Source organism: Alosa sapidissima, chromosome 23, assembly GCF_018492685.1.
Source record: "Alosa sapidissima isolate fAloSap1 chromosome 23, fAloSap1.pri, whole genome shotgun sequence".
Classification (NCBI taxonomy): Eukaryota; Metazoa; Chordata; class Actinopteri; order Clupeiformes; family Clupeidae; genus Alosa; species Alosa sapidissima.
Genome location: NC_055979.1, coordinates 29,330,346 through 29,352,658, shown reverse-complemented (window position 1 = coordinate 29,352,658; position 22,313 = coordinate 29,330,346). Strand labels below are relative to the sequence as shown.

Sequence of the window (22,313 nt, the reverse complement as noted above, 5' to 3'; positions counted from 1 at the left end):
AAGTGGTCAGAAAGATGGAGAGGCGTCACCATGAGGGTGTCTGTGCTGCAGTTCCGAGTGAAGATCAAGTCAAGCTCTTTGCCAGCTTTGTGAGTCGGTGGGCTTTGAACCAGTTTGAGGTCAAAGGAGTGGATCAGGGCCTAAAAGTCCGCTGAGCCTGGGGCATCTAAGTGGATGTTCATATCACCGAGAACAAGAAGCGGACAGTATTAAGCTACTTTGTTTACAATAAATGCTTTTCATTCAGACTTATGTGCACATTTATTTATTTGAGTGTTTTTCATGATTGTGTTGCTATATCTTTTCCCTGTTTGCTTTGATTGATAACTGAGGTGATTAAAAGAAAGTTTAAAATAAAAGTGTTTAAATTGAACTTTTTTCCCTTCTGGTCCTTATCTGAAATAGATTTAAAAAAAAAAAAAAAAATCAATAATTATCGATATCGACTGATATGAAATACTTACATCGTGATACAGTTTTCAGCCATATCGCCCAGCCCTAGCTACATGTAGCCTCTAGCTAAACGGCTGAAAATAAATTGTTACATTGTATTGCACGCACAGGAAGACCATGCAATGCATGAATTGGTGATTAAATTGGATTAAAGCAGCAATGTAGTCTAGTGTGCAAGGGCATTGCATCAACATTAAAATGACCAACACAGTACATATGCATGAATTGGTGACCGGGTTAAAGCAGCAATGTAGTCTATTGCAGCGTTTCTCAAACTATGGGCCACGGACCGGCACCGGTCCGCAACCTTGAGACTGCTGGTCCGCGGAGCCGTGGAGTGAAATTAGGCCCGGTGCTTCATGTGATAATTTGCTGCGCAATTGATCAAGGAACCGCGGACCAACAGAAAAAGAAAACAAACGTTTTTGCATTCAGGAGGAAATACTTGCTAATTCGATGTCATTAGACATAGAGCCGTACAATTAAGTAGTGGTATGAGCGTTCATTCAATGCATGTGTGCGCGCGAGAGAAACTGAAACTACCCAATAACATTGGTAGCAAAGCTCCGCTTCAACCTGTCGGAAGGCTGTTTATTTATTTAACGGCATTTAATAGTGGATTCTTGCCATTTCTGGCATTTAATAGGGATTCTTGCAATTTCCATATACAGTAAACAGAGCAGAGACTGTATAATACACTGTCTAGCATTGAGTAGGCCTCTGAGTATAGTCAAATTTGAATATAACGTGGCCAAAAGATATTGTAGCCTTATTAGTCTTCCTATTAAAGATCTCCAGAGATCTGCTCCGCCGTTTACCATTGAAGGTACAAAAAAAAATACGTCACCTCAGCTATGGGCGCAGCCATGTTTGTCGTAAGGTCGTACGTCCACCTCGGGGTACCCTCAAGTACTCCGAGGTAAAGGGGGCGTGCCTGCGTGAAATGCCGCAAGAAAGCTGGGTAATTTACACTTTCCAACTCTGGTGACGTATTTACAAGTCTAATAGAAAGGGCCATAACTTGCAATGCAACTTGCCATTAGTAGTTAGCTTCAATTAACAAACGGATCTCCTTATATGGGCAAAGATGGCCGTTTTGGTTCTTTTTGTAGGCGAACTTCAGAGGTCTATACTGTAGGCAGGTCTGCTGCCTGTGCTGAAGCCACGCCCATCAGGGCTAAGGTGCTGCCCTTCTTAAACTGTCCTACATGCAGTATTTGTTCTATTCATTAAACAATTGGCTATATGCTAAAAGGCATTCAGAACATGCCCTGATGAAGACATTGTGTCGAAATGCGTAGGCTTGTAGCCAGAGTTTAATAAAGGCTTTTTAACTTTAGTAAGGAGTACCTCAAAAGTTGTTTTTTCTTTTCATGGCATTCAGAACATGTTTGATGATGGTGGAGGTCATTGTTCAATGTTTATAACAATACCAGTGGTATTAAATGGTTCCTAGAGTGTTGATGATTGTACATATTGTGAATGTGGACAATACAGTATGATATTTGAATGCTAAAAGCTGCAACTGGTGAATAAACTCTTATGAGAGGTGTATAACTGTATTTCTGAAATGTCAGAGGTGGATAAACTGTGTTTAGCCTCCACTACAGCCCTGATCACAGATGAACGCCAACACAGACAAACACATTTCTGACCTGGAATGCCCATTCCACTGTTCTCTACACCAGGGGTCCTTTTATGTACCATGGACCGGTTTGATTCCCATTTTTTTTTTCACAGACCGGTGGGGGGGTCCATGTTCCGTGTTGGGCATGCATTACTTGAAAAGAACTAGCTCCAGTTATGTATGAACAGTGAAGGTAACAAACTCTTAAAAATGTGAAAAACGTGAACTTGAAGAAGTGAAAATTGAAAAATATGAACTATGAAAATTGAACAACTTGAAGCTACATCTATCATGTGTGAACATGCTTAACAAAATATGGTAACAAAACATGGGAACTAAACGTGCATTACGAATATAATCAGTGGGAGCCCTGTGCTTGTTTCCCTGCAACAAGAAGGTTCCACCTGGGGGTGATGGAAGACAGTGACACCCTCTCTCTCAGTCTCTCCCAAAACCCCCACTACTGTTTGGAACATATCAAATACACCCCGATCCACTCGTCGTACCCACAAATCAAGCTTGGCTTTAAATGCAGCGACTTTATCTGCCAGTTTAAAGACAGTCGTCATTCTCCCCTGCAGTGACAGGTAGAGGTCATTAAGCAACCCGAATATGTCACACAGGTAAGCGAGTTTTGACACCCAGCCCTCATCACTAAAATATGCAGCTAACGGTGACTTTTTTTCTGTAAGAAATCTCTGCAGCGGCTCTCGCAACTCAAACACTCTGGCCAGTGACCTGCAACCAAACTTGGATAGCGTACCACGGTGACCCATTCACCATCTCTAACAACTGTGCCTCAATATCCTCTGACAGATCATCAATTCGCCTATGGACAGTGCTTGCAGAGAGCGGTACCTGAGCTATTTTTTTAGCTGCAGCCTCCCCAAGGAGTTCATTGCACATGCCTTTACCAGCAGGCAGAATGAACTCTTCCCCAATAGTAAAGGGCTTCTTAGATTTAGAAATCCGACTAGCCACTATGAGGCTTTTAGCGCAGCCACGTTCACCGATGTGGTTGCTTTACGCACTAGTTTTTAGTCCTTCTTGCTCGCGTTTCTTACGCTCAAAGAACTCAAGGAGTTTGTCTTTCAGTGTAGGATGCTTGGACTCTAGATGTCGAATTATCTTTGATGGTTTCATTGCTTTGTTTGACAACTTATCGCCAAATACCACACATAAAGGACTTGGTGCATGCGAGTCACCGGTCTCTGCGAAACCATATTTTAAATATGACTCGTCATATTTCGTATTGAATGACACCTTCTTTTTCTTTGAGGTATCTGGCTCACCATCGTCAGTGGGTATTATTGCGAATGTGACATTATTGCGAATTAAATTGAGTTTATTTAGTTTGCATGCATTTTTTTTTAAACTCTTGTTGTAGGCTACGGCCCGGTTAGGAATGTCCTGCGGCCCGGTACCGGGCCGCGCCCCGGTGGTTGGGGACCGCTGCTCTACACCTTTACACTTCCCTAACACACACACACACACACTCTCTCTCACATACACACATGAAGTGTATGAACGCTATTATGTAAGTGTATTTTCCACATCCAGTGTGAAGTACCTGTCCCTCGAGGCGTATGCAGATTACACTATATTTTGGTCTTCCACGATGGTCTTTTACGATTGACCATGTCAGACTAGGTGATCATAGAAACATAAATTATTGCTGCGTCTTCGTTGAGAGATTGTGCCACATTCCAAGATCATGTAGCCTATCGTAACCTACTTGTGGCTTGTCGTCATACTGTCAGTGTCAATACGAGACTCTAGACTTCTAGACTAGGTAGACTAATGGCCTCATTACACCAAAAAACTTTGACAAGATTTGGGAAAGACTTGACAGATTAAATACCAGTTAAATACCAAAGATGGAGTCCACAGATCTTCTTCGCGGCAAAGTTGATTCTAACCTAGGCTACGTTATTTGTTTTGGTAGCCTATCCCATGTAGGCAAAGTGCTTTTTTTCTTCCGAATGTTTTCTTCTAATAATTCTTCCAATTATAGTTTCAATAATTGGTCCATAAACTGTGGCTTTTGAGTTGCAGGCTACTTACTAGGCTAAAGAATAATTTAAATAAAGCATGGATTCTAGATGGCGCCACTCAACTATAGGCCAACTGTTGTTAGAGTTCATCCCAGGGAGACTCGTGCATACTCAGAAAGACTAACTACTATGATAATAAACTAAACAACTTGACGGAAGAACTGCACTCGATACACACGTTGTGGGAAGTTCAGCAAAAGAGAACGTTTTATTGTTGCGCACAGTTTTATACTTACGTATCACGTGCCCTTCTCATCTGTGAGAATGGACCTCACATCATCAGGGTTACTTCTGCCATCCATTTGGCCTTCAGTAAGAACCTCAAAGAAGTGGATTGAGCAGCGAGTGACGAGGCCAGAGATGGTAGCTGTACTGCTCTTGTGGAAGAAAGACTTGGCATCAAGTCTTTGAGCATCTTCCCAGGGCGTCTTTCAAGATTTCTCAGCATTGTCTCTTTTTCTTCAGCATCAACACAACATGTTACATTTATTTAGCGCTTTTCTCAATGCTCAAAGCGAAGGGGGGACCTCACTAACCAGCACCAATGGTAGTGAGCTGAGCATCAAAAAATGCCAGGGCGACGAGTTCTTCTGACGGGTACCACAAATGTCGTCCAATGCTCTTCAATGCAGCATCTGCAATGGTTTTATTCGGATACCAATACATCATGTAAATATTGTGAAAAAGTGTGCCACCCCTAAATGTGCAGCAATTGACTCCATTTTTGGTACAGATGCTTACAATGCCAATTGGAACAAGACAAAACGCGATCTGGCAAAATTTGGTGAAAATTAATTTTGTGAACCACCCTACTGTGCGCTCATGGCCTACGCCCACTAGTGTCCATGATGTCCGGAGTTTCTTGGGGTTAGCCTCGTATTATAGGCGATTTGTGGCTAATTTTGCATCTATAGCGCAACCCCTCCATAGATTGACTGAAAAAAAAGTCCCTTTTCATTGGACAAATGACTGTCAGCAGGCTTTTGAGATCTTGAAGCATAATCTAACCACGGCCCCAATTCTGGTATATCCAGATATAGCCAAGCCATTTATCTTAGATACGGACGCCTCTGACCATGGCATTGGGGCAGTGCTATCACAAATCCATGGTGACCAGGAGCGAGTTGTTGCTTATGGCTCTCGGGCCCTGTCTAAGGCTCAGCGTAACTACGCCACTACTAGAAAAGAACGCTTAGCTGTGTTTACTTCACCAGACATTTTCATCACTGTCTACTGGGGCATGAATTTGTATTAAGGGCAGATCACAGCTCCCTCTAGTGGCTACACAATTTCAAAGAGCCTGAGGGGCAGATCACAGCTCCCTCTAGTGGCTACAGAGTTTCAAAGAGCCTGAGGGGCAGATCACAGCTCCCTCTAGTGGCTACACAATTTCAAAGAGCCTGAGGGGCAGGTTGCCCGATGGCTAGAGCAGTTGTCGTCATTCTGCTATACTATCCAGCACAGACCGGGGAAACATCAGAGCGAGGTTGGTGAAGTCAGTGTGAGTGAACCTGAACCTGGTTTTGATTTACCTGCTAGACAGCGAAATGACAAGTGATTTCTGGTAAGGAAAGGGGGGATCTATGTGCACCGACTGAATGGGCTGCCTGCCCCCAGTTAAAGGTTTACATGGCTCTTTGGGATAGGCTTCGGTTATGTGGGGGTGTACTGGCACTTATGGAGGAGGGTAATGCTAGTCGTGCTGTTATACCAGAGTCTATGGTCCCTGTAGTACTGCAAAGTCTACACAACAACAAAACTGGGGGTCATTTGGGGACCGAGAAGCTGATGGATAGAGTTCGGAGTTCGGACGCTTTTTCTGGCCTGGGTGGGCAGAGGGTGTAGAGTCCTGACTGCTTTGAGTAAAATCTGTGGACCAGCGCCTAGGGCACCGTTGCAAACCTCGCCCTGACTGCTTTGAGTAAAATCTGTGGACCAGCGCCTAGGGCACCGTTGCAAACCTCGTCCTGACTGCTTTGAGTAAAATGTGTGGACCAGCGCCTAGGGCACCGTTGCAAACCTCGTCCTGACTGCTTTGAGTAAAATCTGTGGACCAGCGCCTAGGGCACCGTTGCAAACCTCTCAGACCTCTAGACCCTTTGAAAGGGTTGCTATGGATATATTGGGGCCTTTACCACAGTCAGATAAAGGCAATGTTTATATAGTGGCCATTGCTGATACCTTCACAAAGTGGGCTGAGGTTTTTCCTATGCCAAATCAGGAGGCTAAAACCGTTGCAGAGATATTTGTCACAGAGTTTGTGCTGAGATACGGAGCACCACGCCCCTTTATACACAGATCAAGGGAGACATGTTGAATCCCATCTCTTTCAGCAGGCATGCTCCCTACTTGACATACATAAAACCAGAACCGGCCTGTATCAGCCCAGTTCAGACGGGCTTGTAGAGAGGCTCAATCGCACTTTGACCACGATGCTGTCAAATTTTGTAAACTCAAACCAATCTGATTGGGATGTGATCTTACCATATGTTATGATGGCTTACCGTAGCAGCATACAGTCTAGCACCAAATTTACACCACACAAAGCTGTTTTTGGGCGCCAGATTGTGTTGCCAGTTGATTTATTGTGGGACTGGGATGAGCGTTATGAAGGGTTGAATGAGTATGTGCATCATATGAAACAAAAACTGTGTTCAGTGGCAGGAGCTATACAGAGGCACCAACAAGCAGCATCAGGAAGCCAGAAAGGGTTTTATGATTTAAAAATTTCACATCAGTATTATGAGCCTGGGGAGAAAGTGTGGGTGTGGGATCAGAGAAGGAGGAGAGGGCAATGTCCAAAGCTTAAGAAAAAGTTTAGTGGGCCTTACTTAGTTTTGGAGAGGCTCTCTGATGTTCTATACCGGCTTAGAGGAAGTACTGGGGAATCAGTCGTGCACTTTAACCGACTGAAGCCCTGTTATGATCATCAAAGTTTAGTCCCGCTCCAGGAAAATGCCTGGGAGAAGGGACAGTCTGCCAGATGTCCACCCAGGAAGAGCGGACAGCGACGGGGGAAAAGATCAGTAGCGCCTTCTCTGCTACCACCCGTGTTGGTCCTGCCGACACCTGCTGACACTTCAGGGGCCCCAAATGCGGTGGAAGACCAGCCAATTGAATGGGACAGTTGGACTGGTGTGACCCTCACAGGGGAAGATCATCCAACGCCTGTAGTAGTGCAGGAGGGAGGACGACACCAGCCCAGACAACAGACCCAGTCAGCGCAGGAGATGGGACGGCCCGAGCCACCTGCACAGGCTTCCACTTCGACAGCCACGGTTCCATCTTCACCGCAGCGACAGCGGGGGGCCGAGCCGGTGGCGTTGGTTGGGGGACCCGGGCCACCTGCACGGGACCCTGCTGCATCAGCTGGGGGTCCTCTACCAGGGCGACAGCAAGAGGCTGAGCCTGTGACGGTGACTGGGAGACCCGGGATCCTGCCTCACTGGGTCTTGGACAATTCCGGCCCCAGAGACATCGGCAACATCCCAACTGGTTTAAAGACTTTGATGTGGCTGTGCAGAATATCGGATGCGAGGGCGCCATCGTCTTCAAAGGGGGGGGGGGGTGTAGTGAAGTGAATGGCGTTTACTGGCCACAATGGCTACACCAACACGATGTGGATTAATTGCAGTAGGCTGCAGGTGAGGTGGGACACCTGTGGCTTGTTGGGAGCATGTGATTGTTGCTGGAAAGGGGGAGATAAAGAGAGGCTGAATTTGGACACGAAGAGACTCTCGGCGTGTTGATTAGTGCGGCCGGACGGGGCACTCCACAGCACACCAGACATTGTGGATTACTTGCGGAAACTGTGGATTACTTGCGAACACTGTGGATTACTTGTGGACTCTGGATTATCTCTGGACACTTACGGTCAGTCTCATAACGCTCCAGGCTGGAGCTGCTATACAGACTAAACCAGTGCTTTCTCAAAGCCGGTCATAGGACCCTGTGATCTAGCTCAGTCTACTGATCGCCTTGTTATTGCAGTCTATTGTAGCCTATTGTGTGTGTTTGTGCGTGTGTGCGCTTTGAGTTTAGCCCCCGGCCGCGGTTAATGGCCAGTCCCTTCCCCTAGTTGAACTCGGCCATAGAGAGGGCTAGTTTAAGCGGGTTGTATGAATGTGGGGTGGCTGTGTGTGGGAGGTAGTGGTGTATTAATTAATTCTTGTTAATAAACTGTGAAAAGTAAATCCCGAGTTGTGTGTGTTTAACTCCTCCTCCGACTACCAATAAGATAATTACAATATCATTGGCTCTTACCCACCAGCATTCTTAACCACAAATAAAGGTTATTTATAGTACAGTTGAGGTAGCCTCGGCCTGCCTACGTACTTCCGCTCGATAGTGTTAAATTCGTCAGACGAGACGAGAGGAAATCTGTTCGTCAACGACCTTTTTTTTCATGACTAAGACAAGACAATGACGAGATGGCAGTAATGTCCTCAAACACTGACTAAGACTATCTTAAGATGCATTATTGTTGACGAAAAAAGACGAGACTAAAATGTTTTGCATGAAATAAAAACTAAGCTTAAATCTCTCTTCATTTTCATCTACAAAATGAGAAGACAGAATATCTAGCTGTTACATTTTCAAAATATTCTGAATGAGTTCATACGCAACAGCTTTCCTGTAGGCTAGTCTACGTGCTGTTGCTGCAACCCTGTGGCTGCAACACGAAACTACATGGAACAAGAACACTGGAGATTTCTGCCAGAGTTAGCAAGCTAACTACCTAAGCTTTATGCCACAATGCTACATACCCAGAAGTTGAAGCTTCTCTCGTACAAATTAACATCCCCAGAATGTCCATACGAAAATGTTCATCATGTAATGTCAACTATTGAACTAGTTAGACTGATGATGCAAAGTTTGCTAGCAAGTAAGCTAATATGGAAAGTTCACTAGCAAGCTAGCTATGACTAAGATGGAGAGTCTGTTTGGGGAATGTGTTGTGTTTGGGCGCATATCGCCATCTAGCGAGGCGGAGTAAAACATTAATACTTTGGCCTACGACAGTGTTTCTCAAACTTTTTCAGTTTCAGGACCACTTAACTAACCCTAGCTTAAAAAAAAAAAGATTAGACCTACTTCAACAGTAGCCTATAATTAGTCTACACAATAGGCCTACTCACTGAACCACCTTGCTTATTGTTTTTGCACTTTACTTATTGTGTGGATTCATACTGTATGATTTAAACTGGCATATCTTACATAGACAGTGTTGCAGAACTGTTTTTACATACAAGTTGGTTCAATATTGCAAACAACTCCTCTATATTATATTTTACCACGTCTGCTCACGGACCACTTGGGATAGCTTGCGGACCACCAGTGATCCCCGGACCACACTGGTCTACGGATATGACAGTGGTCCAGTCAAATCTTTTACTGTCTATGGTCAAAGTCCCAGCTGAGCTATAACTGTAGCTCGACTTACCTGTGCATGTAAACATACTGACTGACAAAAAATCAGAATGAGTAATAACAGACGAGTAGCCCTGTGGACACACAGTATTGTTGGAAAATTGAGATGTGTGAAACACTATTTGACTCATGGTAATCAGAAATAATTTGTTATAAAAGAAAAGACTAAAATGTGTTGACTAAAACTGACTAGACTAAGACTAAGATACCTTTAGTTTTCTTTTGACTAAAACTAGACTAAAATGACGAGACCTTTAGTCGACTGAAACTTGACTAACAAAAATGATATTTGAATGACTAAATTTGACAAAGACTAAAAAGGACATTTCATCACAAGACTAAGACTAAATTAAAAATAGGTGACAAAATTAACACTACCGCTCGATTTCTTTTCCCTACAGTACTCCGTCTGGAATAGGTTGATTCGCGCTCGTTTACTTCGGAGAACCAGCGAACAGAGGGAGTCCCTGAGAGCGATTACGTTACCCAGGCATGGTGTTTCAATTACTACGTCCCCGCCCCTGAAGCAGACTGCTTGGAATACATCAACGTAGGGAGCGAAAAGGGCTTATAGCCTACTTATGAAATCTTTAATCATATGTGAATAAAAGGCGCAAATAAGGTTGGTGTGTTATTTTAGCTCTTTCTAGTTTAGCCTATTAACAGGAGTGTCACGAACGAAGTCACAGTGGAGTAGGATGTTATATCGTCAGCTAAACTTTAGTCATAGATTTTGTCACTTGAAATAGGCTACGAACGTACCCGAGTCAAATATTAGTTTAGTAGGCTACATGGTCGCGTCAAAAATGCTATTTTTTACTAAGAAGGCTCGACATAACATGAAACTTTGATTGAAGCATCATCAGTGTCTCTACATATGAACTCGAGCATTGAGAACATTGTTCGTGTACACATAGTTTACTAAGAAGAAAGATTTTGGACAACTCACTCCTTGCAAGATGGCAGCGAGCAGAAAAAACAAGTGAGTTGTTCAAAACCTTTCTTTTAGTAAACTCTGTGTACACCAACAATGTTCTCAATGCTCGAGTTCATGTGTAGAGACACTGATGATACTTCGATCAAAGTTTCATGTTGTGTCGAGCCTTCGTAGTGTTTGAAAAATAGCGATTTTGACGCAATTGTATCAAAAAAGTAGTGGTCCTATAGGATTCCCATTCAAAAGGTCATTTCACCCGAAAACGACAAGGCATACAAGGTTAAAATTGGCGCTTTGGACGTACTTATGCATTTATATGAAAGTTTGACTTGGATACATTCACAAAACACTATATGATGAATTTTGGCGAGAGTTTCGCAGATGAAACGTGTGACTGTTTGCTGATAAGATGCAGATGAAACGTGTGAGTGTTTGCTGATCAGATGCAGATGAAACGTGTGATTGTTTGCTGATAAGATGCAGATGAAACGTGTGACTGTTTGCTGATCAGATGCAGATGAAACGTGTGACTGTTTGCTGATCAGATGCAGATGAAACGTGTGAATGTTTGCTGATCAGATGCAGATGAAACGTGTGAGTGTTTGCTGATAAGATGCAGATGAAACGTGTGATTGTTTGCTGATCAGATGCAGATGAAACGTGTGATTGTTTGCTGATCAGATGCAGATGAAACGTGTGACTGTGCTGATAAGATGCAGATGAAACGTGTGAGTGTTTGCTGATCAGATGCAGATGAAACGTGTGAGTGTTTGCTGATCAGATGCAGATGAAACGTGTGACTGTGCTGATGATCCAAGATGGCGGCGCGTACACACGCAGCGACCTCTCTGTCCCAACCGTATGGTGTTTTGTTCGTTTAAAAAGTGTTTGTCCGAAAGTTTTACGTGTTCGTCCCGTCTTACTACGTCGTACTACAAGTACAGGCAGTTTTTAATTGACATCTGCAAAAGCAAGTTTTGCAGCGTTCTGGACTTTGCAACAGAGACGCTAAAGGAACTCGGACTACTCCGGCCTGCAACAACACCGGACTCGCCTGCTACTCCTCCCCCGGAAAGAAAGCGTCGGAAGCGGTGTGCGAGGAAGCAGAAGAGGGGCAAGCGCGGAGGCGTCCGGGCCAGGCTAGCGGCCAGCCCAACTCGCCCAGCCATACCATCCATTCTCCTGGCAAATGTACGATCACTGGACAACAAAATGGATCACATACGACTGCTGAGATCAACGAACCGGACAGTAAGTAACTACTGTGTGCTCGTCTTCACTGAGACTTTGTTAAATGACAACATTCCGGACTCTGCTGTACAACTGGAGCAGCTAACATGCTATCGAGCAGACAGGGCCATTGTAAAGGGAGGTAAATCACGAGGAGGAGGAATCTGTGTTTACATCCGTGACGAATGGTGCCGGGACACTGTAGTAGTATGCAAACACTGCTCACCACTGGCAGAGTTTATGATCATAAAGTGCCGTCCTTTTTACCTGCCAAGGGAAATTACTGCGATTCTGCTAGTCGCAGTATACATCCCGCCTACCAACAACAACAGCGATAAGAACGCGGCTCTTAGTGAACTGTACCAGGCTGTCAGTGAACAACAGACGGCACACCCAGACGGTTTCACCATCTTCACTGGAGATTTTAACCATGCTGATCTCAAAACTGTACTTCCAAAGCTACACCAGCATGTTGATTTTCCAACAAGAGGAGATAACATCCTGGACCTGGTCTACACTACACACAAAGGAGCATACAAAGCCACCCCCCTCCCCCACATTGGACTTTCAGACCATATCACTGTTATGCTAATGCCCGCATACAGACAAAGGGTAAAAGCGAACAAACCGGTTCGTAAGCAGGTAAAAGTGTGGCCTGAGGGAGCCTCCGATGCTCTTCAAGACTGCTTTGACACAACAGACTGGGAAATGTTTAAGCAGGCAGCCACTTACAACAACCGGACAGACATAGAGGAGTATACAGACACTGTAACCTCTTACATCACCAAGTGCATCGATGATGTGACCCACACAAAAGACATCATCACTCGGGCTAACTGGAAGCCATGGCTGACAGGGGATGTCCTCAGGCTGCTGAGGGCCAGAGACAAAGCCTACAGAGCTGGGGATGAAGCTGGCATGAAAACAGCGAGAGCCAACCTGTCCCGTGGCATCAAGGAAGCAAAAAAGGAATACACCCACAAGATAACCACCCACTTCAAAGACAGCAGGAACGCACAAAGCCTATGGCAGGGCATTCAGGCCCTCACGGACTACAAGCCCGCGCCACAGAGCTGTGAGAGCAACATCCCTCTGCTCAACAACCTGAACCGCTTCTTTGCTCGCTTTGAAGCACAAAACAGCACCTGCCCACAGAAGACCCATCCCCCTCTACATGAGCAGCCCCTGTGCCTCTCTGCCGACAGCGTGAAGAGGACACTTGCTGCTATCAACACCCGTAAGGCAACAGGTCCAGACAACATCCCAGGTCGTGCGCTGAAGGACTGCGCAGGGGAGCTTTAAGGATGTCTTCACAGACATCTTTAACACTTCCCTGAAGCAAGCCATCGTCCCATCATGTTTCAAAGCTGCCACCATCATACCTGTGCCGAAGAAAACTGCTCCATCCTGCTTCAATGACTACCGCCCTGTGGCACTGACACCCATCATCATGAAGTGCTTTGAGCGGCTTGTCATGTCACATATCAAAGCCATTCTCCCCCCCACCCTGGACCCCTTCCAGTTTGCATACCGAGCCAAGCGGTCTACAGAGGATGCAATCTGCTCTGCCCTCCACCCAGCCCTCACCCACCTGGAAAAAAGAGACTCATATGTGAGATTGCTGTTTATAAACTTCAGTTCTGCATTCAACACCATAATACCACAACAACTCATCTGCAAACTTGACAAACTGGGACTCAGTACCTACCTCTGCAACTGGCTACTGGACTTCCTCTGTCAGAGGCCCCAAGTAGTACGTGTTGGCAACAATACCTCAAGCAGCATCACACTGAGCACAGGGGCCCCCCAAGGCTGCGTGCTCAGTCCGCTGCTCTTCACCCTGCTGACGCATGACTGCACTGCAACCTACAGCAACAATCACATAGTGAAATTTGCTGACGACACAACTCTGGTGGGTCTCATCACCAAGGGCGACGAGACTCAATACAGGTTGGAGGTCGACCATCTGACCACGTGGTGCAGGGACAACAACCTCCTGCTGAACGTCAGCAAGACCAAAGAGATTGTTGTTGACTTCCGGAGAGGTCACACCCTGCCACTGACCATCGACGGTGCTGTGGTGGAGAGAGCGAGCAGCACCAAATTCCTGGGGGTGCACATCAGTGAAGACCTCTCCTGGACCACCAACACTGCATCACTGGCGAAGAGAGCTCAGCGCCGCCTGTACTTCCTGCGGAAACTCAGGCGAGCAAGTGCTCCACCAGCCATCATGACCACATTCTACCGAGGCACCATTGAGAGCATCCTCTCCAGCTGTATCGCTGTGTGGGGCGGAAGCTGCACTGAATACAACAGGAAAGCCCTGCAGCGCATAGTGAACACAGCTGGAAGGATTATTGGTGCTTCACTCCCCTCTCTGAAGGACATTTACACCACCCACCTCACCCGCAAGGCGACCAAAATTGTGAGTGATGCAAGTCACCCCGCTCACAATCTGTTTGATCTACTGCCCTCTGGGAAGAGGTACAGAAGCCTGCGCTCCCGCACTACCAGACTCACCAACAGCTTCATACACCAAGCTGTAAGGATGCTGAACTCTCTCCCGCCTCTCCCCCCTCCACCCTCAGCTACATAACATCCTAACATCCTGGACATTGGACCCACAATGGCCGCCTGCACTACTCCACTTGCACACTTGCACACTTGTACACTTTACAACTTGGTGTTGTTGTCCTGAAAACACAACACTTCTGCTGCTCTTACATAACTTGCACCACTATGCCACTTTCTTTCTTACTTAGGTCAAACAGAACTACCCAAGCCTTTTATTGGCCTGACTTTGCACTAGTATTTTATGACTGTCTATGCACAATTTCAACCAAATTTTGCTGCTCTTATTTTTTCATTATTATATGTGCCCTCTTATTTACTTATTTACTTACTTTTTTGTTTACTTGAATGTTATGTTTGTCTGTGGACCTAAATTGGTAAAATATGTCTTGTCTTCACCGTGGGATAGTGAGAAACGTAATTTCGATCTCTTTGTATGTCTGGAACATGTGAAGAAATTGACAATAAAGCTGACTTTGACTTTGACTTTGACTTCGATAAGATGCAGATGAAACGTGTGACTGTTTGCTGATCAGATGCAGATGAAACATGTGATTGCTGATCAGATGCAGATGAAACGTGTGACTGTGCTGATAAGATGCAGATGAAACGTGTGACTGCTGATCAGATGCAGATGAAACGTGTGATTGTTTGCTGATCAGATGCAGATGAAACGTGTGAGTGTTTGCTGATCAGATGCAGATGAAACGTGTGAGTGTTTGCTGATCAGATGCAGATGAAACGTGTGACTGTGCTGATCAGATGCAGATGAAACGTGTGACTGCTGATCAGATGCAGATGAAACGTGTGAGTGTTTGCTGATCAGATGCACGCTTGCTTGTTATGGGCGTGATGCAGAGAAACTTCTCTGTTTGACGAAACGCCGGTTGTTATGATTGGTTCAAAGCAGTTCAAAGGAACTCCAATGATTTCCCGGAAATAAACGTATCCACCCGGCGTTTCGTCACCCGGAAATAAACGTATGCCTATGGATCTAGGCCAGACTCTCTGCGAAGTCAGAGAGTCTGGTTTCCAGGCTACAATTGAGGGCATACTTATTTCTTTCTATACATGTCAACTACCCTGGAAATCCAGAGTTCTCGCAAGTGCACAATGGAATTGTCTCTGCAAGACACTCTGGCAATGAGCAATGAGCACGTTACTTTTTCCCCTTGCATCCCGTGGAACCAATCAAATCGTATCTGAAACAGACGGGCAAGAGCGAGCTAAACTGATGACGACAGCGCTGCAACGTTGGAAATATTGATCGTAGTGTTATCAAATTGCGTCGAAGTTCGGAATCATTCAGAGTAAACATTGGTCTAGTGTTATCCAATTGCGTGCAGTGAGATTTTCAAATGCATGCTTGGTGCGGCCCCTCGAGTTGGGCCATTACATTGTTCGTGGCCAGACCCTTAATCTTTCTAGATTATCAGGGTCTAGATTTTCCAGGTACACTGGATTGATCACCAACCCACATTGAATTGATCCCAAATTGAAGTTATTACCAGGGCAAGACTAGAATTACTATCTAATATATAATACAAAAAAAGGTACACGAGGGGTCCCTTGGAGTTTTTGAGGGAAGGCCTGGGGACCTCCTCTTTACTTATGACCAGCAGGCCTTCACGCAGGCAAGCTGACGGCCTGGTCCATTATACATAATGGACATTATATAATATACATACATGAATGGATCAGGACCACGCAGCATTAACCGCTGTGTGTATAAACTGATGTGGTCAGAACCTCTGTGTGTGAAATGTGAATTTTCTATTCTAGTCTGCGGTATGGACATAGAAAAAAAAAATGAATTAACAATCTATTCAACAGCGTTGCCAGCATGATGCAACAGTATAAGGCTGGAATGGATGCCTGTGGGAAGTTTTGGCAGCTGATTGAGTCCTTCTGGAGGCCGTTCCTCCCAGTGTTCACCAGCACTGGTGAGAAATAGTCAAGAAACGGCCTAGAATGCTATTCACAACATCGTGGAGCCCAGAGGATGCTATTCACGAGATCGTGGAGATCGTGGAGCCCAGAGGGGAGCATTAAGAGGGAGCTAAAGGAATCCACCGTCTACTATTATGACGACTGGCTTGTGTCTTGGCCGATAAGGAATCCACCGTCTACTATTATGACGACTGGCTTGTGTCTTGGCCGATAAGGAATCCACCGTCTACTATTATGATGACTGGCTTGTGTCTTGGCCGATGTCATCGTGCACCCCGACCTGCAGGAGGACTGGCATGCCATCGCAGAAGGGTTCAGCCATTGCTGGAACTTTCCCAACTGTCTTGGTTCGGTGGATGGGAAGCATGTGGTCATCCAGGCCCCAGGCGACTCCGGGTCCTTATAACTAAAAAGGCCCAGGCGACTCCGGGTCCTTATAACTACAAGTCCCAGGCGACTCCGGGTCCTTATATTATAACTACAGTGTACAAGGTCCCTGTATTATAACTACAAGTCCCAGGCGACTCCGGGTCCTTATATTATAACTACAAGGGCACATTGTGGTCCAATGCCCTTTGTATTTGTGAGAGTTGAAGCATTTACCATCCACCAGAACTTCATGCGCCCTTTCCCTGGAGAGCAGAGGGTGTACAACTACTGCCTCAGTCGTGCGAGGTTTATAGTTGAGTGCTTTTGGCATTCTGTCTTCACAGTGGATAATGTACAGAAGAGTGATGGAGGCCTATGCTGAGACATGCGTCAGAGCCACTTGCGTTCTCCAAAGCTACCCGCGCGTCATGGCACAGGGCAGGTAGTTACCATGGTGATGGTAGTCGTCTCTGGGGAGTTTACAGGATGTCTGCAAACCACGCCCCACGGGAGGCCTTGAATGAGAGGCAACTTCACCTCTTATTTCAGCAAGGATACTGTTCTCTGGCAGGTCCAGCCATAAACCGATCGGGAGCATGCCTATGTTCCCTCAGCCCTACGTTCCCTCAGCCCCATGTTCCCTCAGCCCCATGTTCCCTCAGCCCTATGTTCCCTCAGCCCCATCTTCGCAGCCCATAACCCTAACCCAGAAATATGGGAACATAGGGCTTACCCCAATCAATCCAGCAGCTTCATAACACAACGGCTCTTTTAAGAGCCACCAACATTTTCCTTTAAAAGCAAAGGTCCATGTTCGATAAGTAAAACACACGGAAATGAAAAGCATAGATGTGATACATCTGACCCCCCCCCCCATGTTCCCTCAGCCCCATGTTCCCTCAGCCCTATGTTCCCTCAGCCCCATCTTCGCAGCCCATAACCCTAACCCAGAAATATGGGAACATAGGGCTTACCCCAATCAATCCAGCAGCTTCATATCACAACGGCTCTTTTAAGAGCCACCAACATTTTCCTTTAAAAGCAAAGGTCCATGTTCGATAAGTAAAACACACGGAAATGAAAAGCATAGATGTGATACATCTGACCCCACCCAGAGTATTAGTACACACACTTGATTAAATTCAACATGTCAAGTTTAAATTCGACGTGTTGACATTAACCCTTTTACCGCCAACGGTGCATATATGCGCCCACAATGAGTGTGTTCTAGAATGCCAAGGGTGCACATGTGCGCCCAAGGAGCATCATCATTGCCGCGATTACATGTAGTTAATTAAAACATGTAGTTAATTAAAACATTGTTGCTATGTTGACATGATAGTAAACATATTCTAGACAGATCACGATTGGTTAATGTATTACAAATATGCTAATTACGTCATTCACAAACTTCAAGAAACAAGTTAGCTTGATTTTTATCATCAGCTATCTAGCTAGCACCCAGAGAGAGTTTGCGATTGCGGTACCGTCAATGTACGACCATGGAGAGTTTTAATTTTAACTGGGACAGTGACAGCGATGAAGAGTTCTTCGAATTTGGAGAGGAGGCGTTGGATGGGGTCGTGTGTGGTCCAGGGAAGGACGAGGATGGAGACGAAGGAGGAGCGGCCGGCGACTTCACCGAGGCTGGCGACTTCACCGGCTGTGGTGAGGGAGACGCCCCGCGGGAGTGGCTAGATGTGACAGGCAAGACGGTGGCCACTGAGGGGGAGAGAAAGCGATCTAATGGGAGGATCCCTTTTGTACACACCAACCCACGACCTGGTCTGCAGAGAGTTTGGGATTGTAGTGAACCATACCTTTTTTTTTTAAAGTCTTTTTTAGCGATTGTGTCATTGATCTCATAGTGGCTGAGACAAACCGCTATGCTGAGGCATTAGCTTCCACCGAGCTAGCGAGTCACTCTCGTTTACGTGATTATAAACCCACTGACCGTTCTGAGATGGAGGCGTTTTGGCCATTCAGATCAACATGGATCTGACTAGAAAGCCTCAAATCTCTGATTACTGGAGCACCCAAAGTTCACTGGGCTTCACACCAAATTTTGCTTGTGTAATGACACGCAACCGCTTTCAGCTCTTGTCCTCCTGCATCCACAATGACAACTCTCTGAGGTTGGAGAGGTCAGCCAGGTTATGATCAAAACTTTTCCACACCTCAGACTTTGCTTTCTTTGCCGGTGCAACCAAAAGGTTTCACCTCCTCAGCATCCATTCTCGCAGCTAATCGAAACGCATCACCTGATCGCTCATACCGGAATGCAAGCCCAAGAGCGTATAAAATGATAGAAATAAAGCCCCTGAGCCCTGTGTTCGGGCTTAATTCTTCAGCTCTACCGTACATGGTAGACTTAAAACCAGCTACGGCTGTACTCCGTGTTGCCAACTATTTCTAATAAAAAGTAGCTAAAGCCAGCTCCAAAAGTCGCTAAATGTCGCTAGATGACGTCACGTGTTAATTTGCATATTAATTACGTCAGCACGTTGTACCCCCCCCAAAAAAAACATGGTGATGGCCCTTTAATTCCCTTTTACTCCTGTTTGCTTTTCTTAAACTTTAAGAGCCTAGTTTAAATATATTTGATTTGATTATGAGACTAAGTCATAAGATGGAAATGTCAAGGCAGGTAAAAAGAGGAAGTAAAATTAGGTGACGGTGCCTCACTTTCACTCCGAAGTGTATATGTCCCGTAGCCTGGCGAGCCAGACCCACATTAAAATGTAGGGTCTGGGCACTCACCGTTCGCAGTGCTCAGTCCGAGGGGCGGGATAATCGGTTGTCTTTCAAATTCCCTCTGCACGCAATCGGACGCAATAGGATATTTGTTTTCAAGTAGCAGGGAATTCAAGCCAAACCGTTGCAACTCTGCCATCAATCATTATGTTAAGCCCACCAAACGACTCTATACACGATTTCAATGTCCTGATTAAGTTTCGATTTCTGGAGCTCACAAGCCAACGGAGAGTTGCTAGATTAGCCTTTGCTGCCGCTAGGGGCGCGTCTAGATTTCTAGGCTATATGTCCCGGCTTTTTCGGATGAAGAACCATCGAAAAAGGTCATTCTACAGTATAATCTATTTTTTCCCCTGTAATTGATAGTATTTGTCATATACTCAACTTATCTTGCTTCTTTGCATTTCTCATATTTCCAGACCGATTGTGCTCCTTGCCCGATTTGCCAGGCACCACTTCTCCTCGATGCCATAGAGGTGCAAGCACATGGTTTCTCATTCTACAAAAGGTTATTGCTGAAAGAAATGTAAAGAGACATTATTTGAACAACATTCTGAAGATGTTGAATTAATGTTTTTTTGTGTTGAATAAAAAAACAGAAGCTTTTCAGTGGTGCAATTTATCTGATATTGTGTATATTTGTCAGACCTGAAGAAAACAAAACCGCTTTTGCTGGAGAAACCAAGCCTCAAGGGTCAGAACTGATTTTTGTAAATATATAAGGCTGAATTGTAAAATAAAAAAAAAATGATTTTTAAAAAAACATGACTTTTTTCAGCCTATATGACATCTTGCAAAATATAGCCGAACAGGTGGACAACTCGCAGACTTTCTCAGTGTGTGTCAAGAGGTCCAACTCATACACTAGTGGAAACGATGAAAGAAAAGCAGAAAAGGAGTTGTCATTTTTCCTTAACAAGAGTAGGTCTGAAAGGATTTGTGGATAATTTTTAAGAGAAAACTCCAAGCTAATATAATTTAGTGCGATTTAGGAGTACTCCTAGTGGTAAGATAAAATGCTTTGTGAATATGGATACTGATGTTAACCAGGCTATCCTCTATCCTCCATGATCACTGAGAAATTGGTATGAAATTAGATTATCACCTGACATTGACCACATAGCTAGATTTTTATCTACTCATAATTGAGTCATCTGGTTTTGTATTTCGAAAATGTTTCAGATTTGGCCAACACAGAAACCGAAAACGCTCAGCTTAGTAGCATACATGTGTGGGGATGTGGGGATTTCCGGTTTATTTGTCCACCTGCACTGGCAACCAGTGGTCACATGGGGCAGGTCACATGACTAACTAGGAAGTTACAAAGTTTGGTTTGTTGAGAGCTCACATTCTCTTGCTGCTGCCACCACTTGCTCTTTGTGACTGTTAAGGTCCCCTGTCATGCAGGTAAAGAATATGATGTTCCATGTTGTGTGTGTGTGTGTGTGTGTGTGTGTGTGTGTGTGTGTGTGTGTGTTACGTCCCTTGTCTAGGGCTTTAGGGAAATAACAAAGAGCAATAACGGGCAGACAAAATATATAAAATTAATTATATTTATTAATAACAAAAATAGAATAACTTAGGAAACTAAGGCTCAATTTTAAGGTTAACGAAAAAGTATACGGCAAAAGCAGGAAAAATCACCAGGCCTATAAAGTAGGCCTGAACAGGCCGCAGTTCACTTCTCGGCCTCTCACTCCGAGAGTGGCTGAAGCGGCAGTCAAAAAAAACAACTCTGGCCCGAGGCTGGGCCCGAAGGTGGCGAGGAGTGGCGTGGCAGGCGTCTCAAAGAAAGTCGGAAAAGCGCCCCTGCTGAACGTCACGGCTGAACTTTTAAAGGGCCAGCAGCAAGAAACATCCAATTAGTGTGGTTGGTCAATTAAACTGCACCGGCAATCAGTAAACTGGCTGAGAGGCAATCTGCAAGACACAAATGAACAAGGGAGCCACAAGCCACAAGGAACAGATATTTCATACAGATATATACGACCACAGGGTCGTAACAGCGTGTGTGTTTGTAGAACTCACTTCTCATGACTTGTTTTAACTTATCAGGGTGAATGCTAGAACCATGTGTTTCACTCTTCATGGAGGACAATGAGGTGACTGCCTGATTTTAAGATTTATGAGTGCTGGGCTACAGACACTGATGCTCTGGTAACTTGTTTTATATTTATGATCTTAATTGTTTGTTTACATTGGTATTTATAAATCAATTAACTGTTTCTTTAAATCTGTAGCACTGGAATGTTCCTTTCTTCCTGTGTCACTGTGCTGTGGAGAGTAGTGAACGCTCTTGCAAAGTAGGCTTACATTTACTACATGTGTCCATTGTGTAATTGTGCTTTGGAATGTACATGGTAACTAATATGTACCATTTATTTTAAAAGGGACCAGGCCAGCCAGTTTTACTGTTAGTTCTTGGGTTTGTTTGTTTGCTTTCATTAAGTGTGCTTGCTGAAAGCAGCACACTTATTGTTCTTCTTAAGTTTTCTTATTCCTGTAAGCCCGATTTTTGGCCAGCTCCTGTTCCAAGACCTTTTGAGATATCGCCACCAGTCCAACTCTGGAACATCCGGCCGGAATCGGTGTAGTGTGGAAATTGAAAATGATGTCACTGACCCTTGTCATTCTTCCGCCATATTGGATTGAATAGAAAGTGAAACTGAAGTTTCACAGGTCACAAATTTGGTCCGAACTTCGCGAAACTTGACGTACATGATCCTTGGACCAAGCCTCACAAAAGTTACAGAAAGGATTTTTAATTTTCAGAAGCGTTGCCCGTCACAGCCAAACAAAATCGGCGGCGAAGCTCCGAAACAGGAAGTCGTCCATATCTCAGGAACACTGTCACATATCGATACCAAATTTTGTATATGAATTCGGGACTCCAATGTGAGGGTGCATAAGCTAAAAAGCATTTGTCAAACCACCCACC

General features: G+C 45.0%; 1 long non-coding RNA gene across 1 annotated transcript; it reads left to right on the top strand.

The window, feature by feature from the left end:
• Positions 1–20,701: 20,701 nt before the first annotated feature.
• LOC121698633 lies at positions 20,702–21,699 on the top strand. Its single transcript, XR_006026815.1, has 3 exons — positions 20,702–20,782; positions 21,431–21,532; positions 21,616–21,699. It is a non-coding gene; the product is annotated as an uncharacterized LOC121698633 (long non-coding RNA).
• Positions 21,700–22,313: the final 614 nt, after the last annotated feature.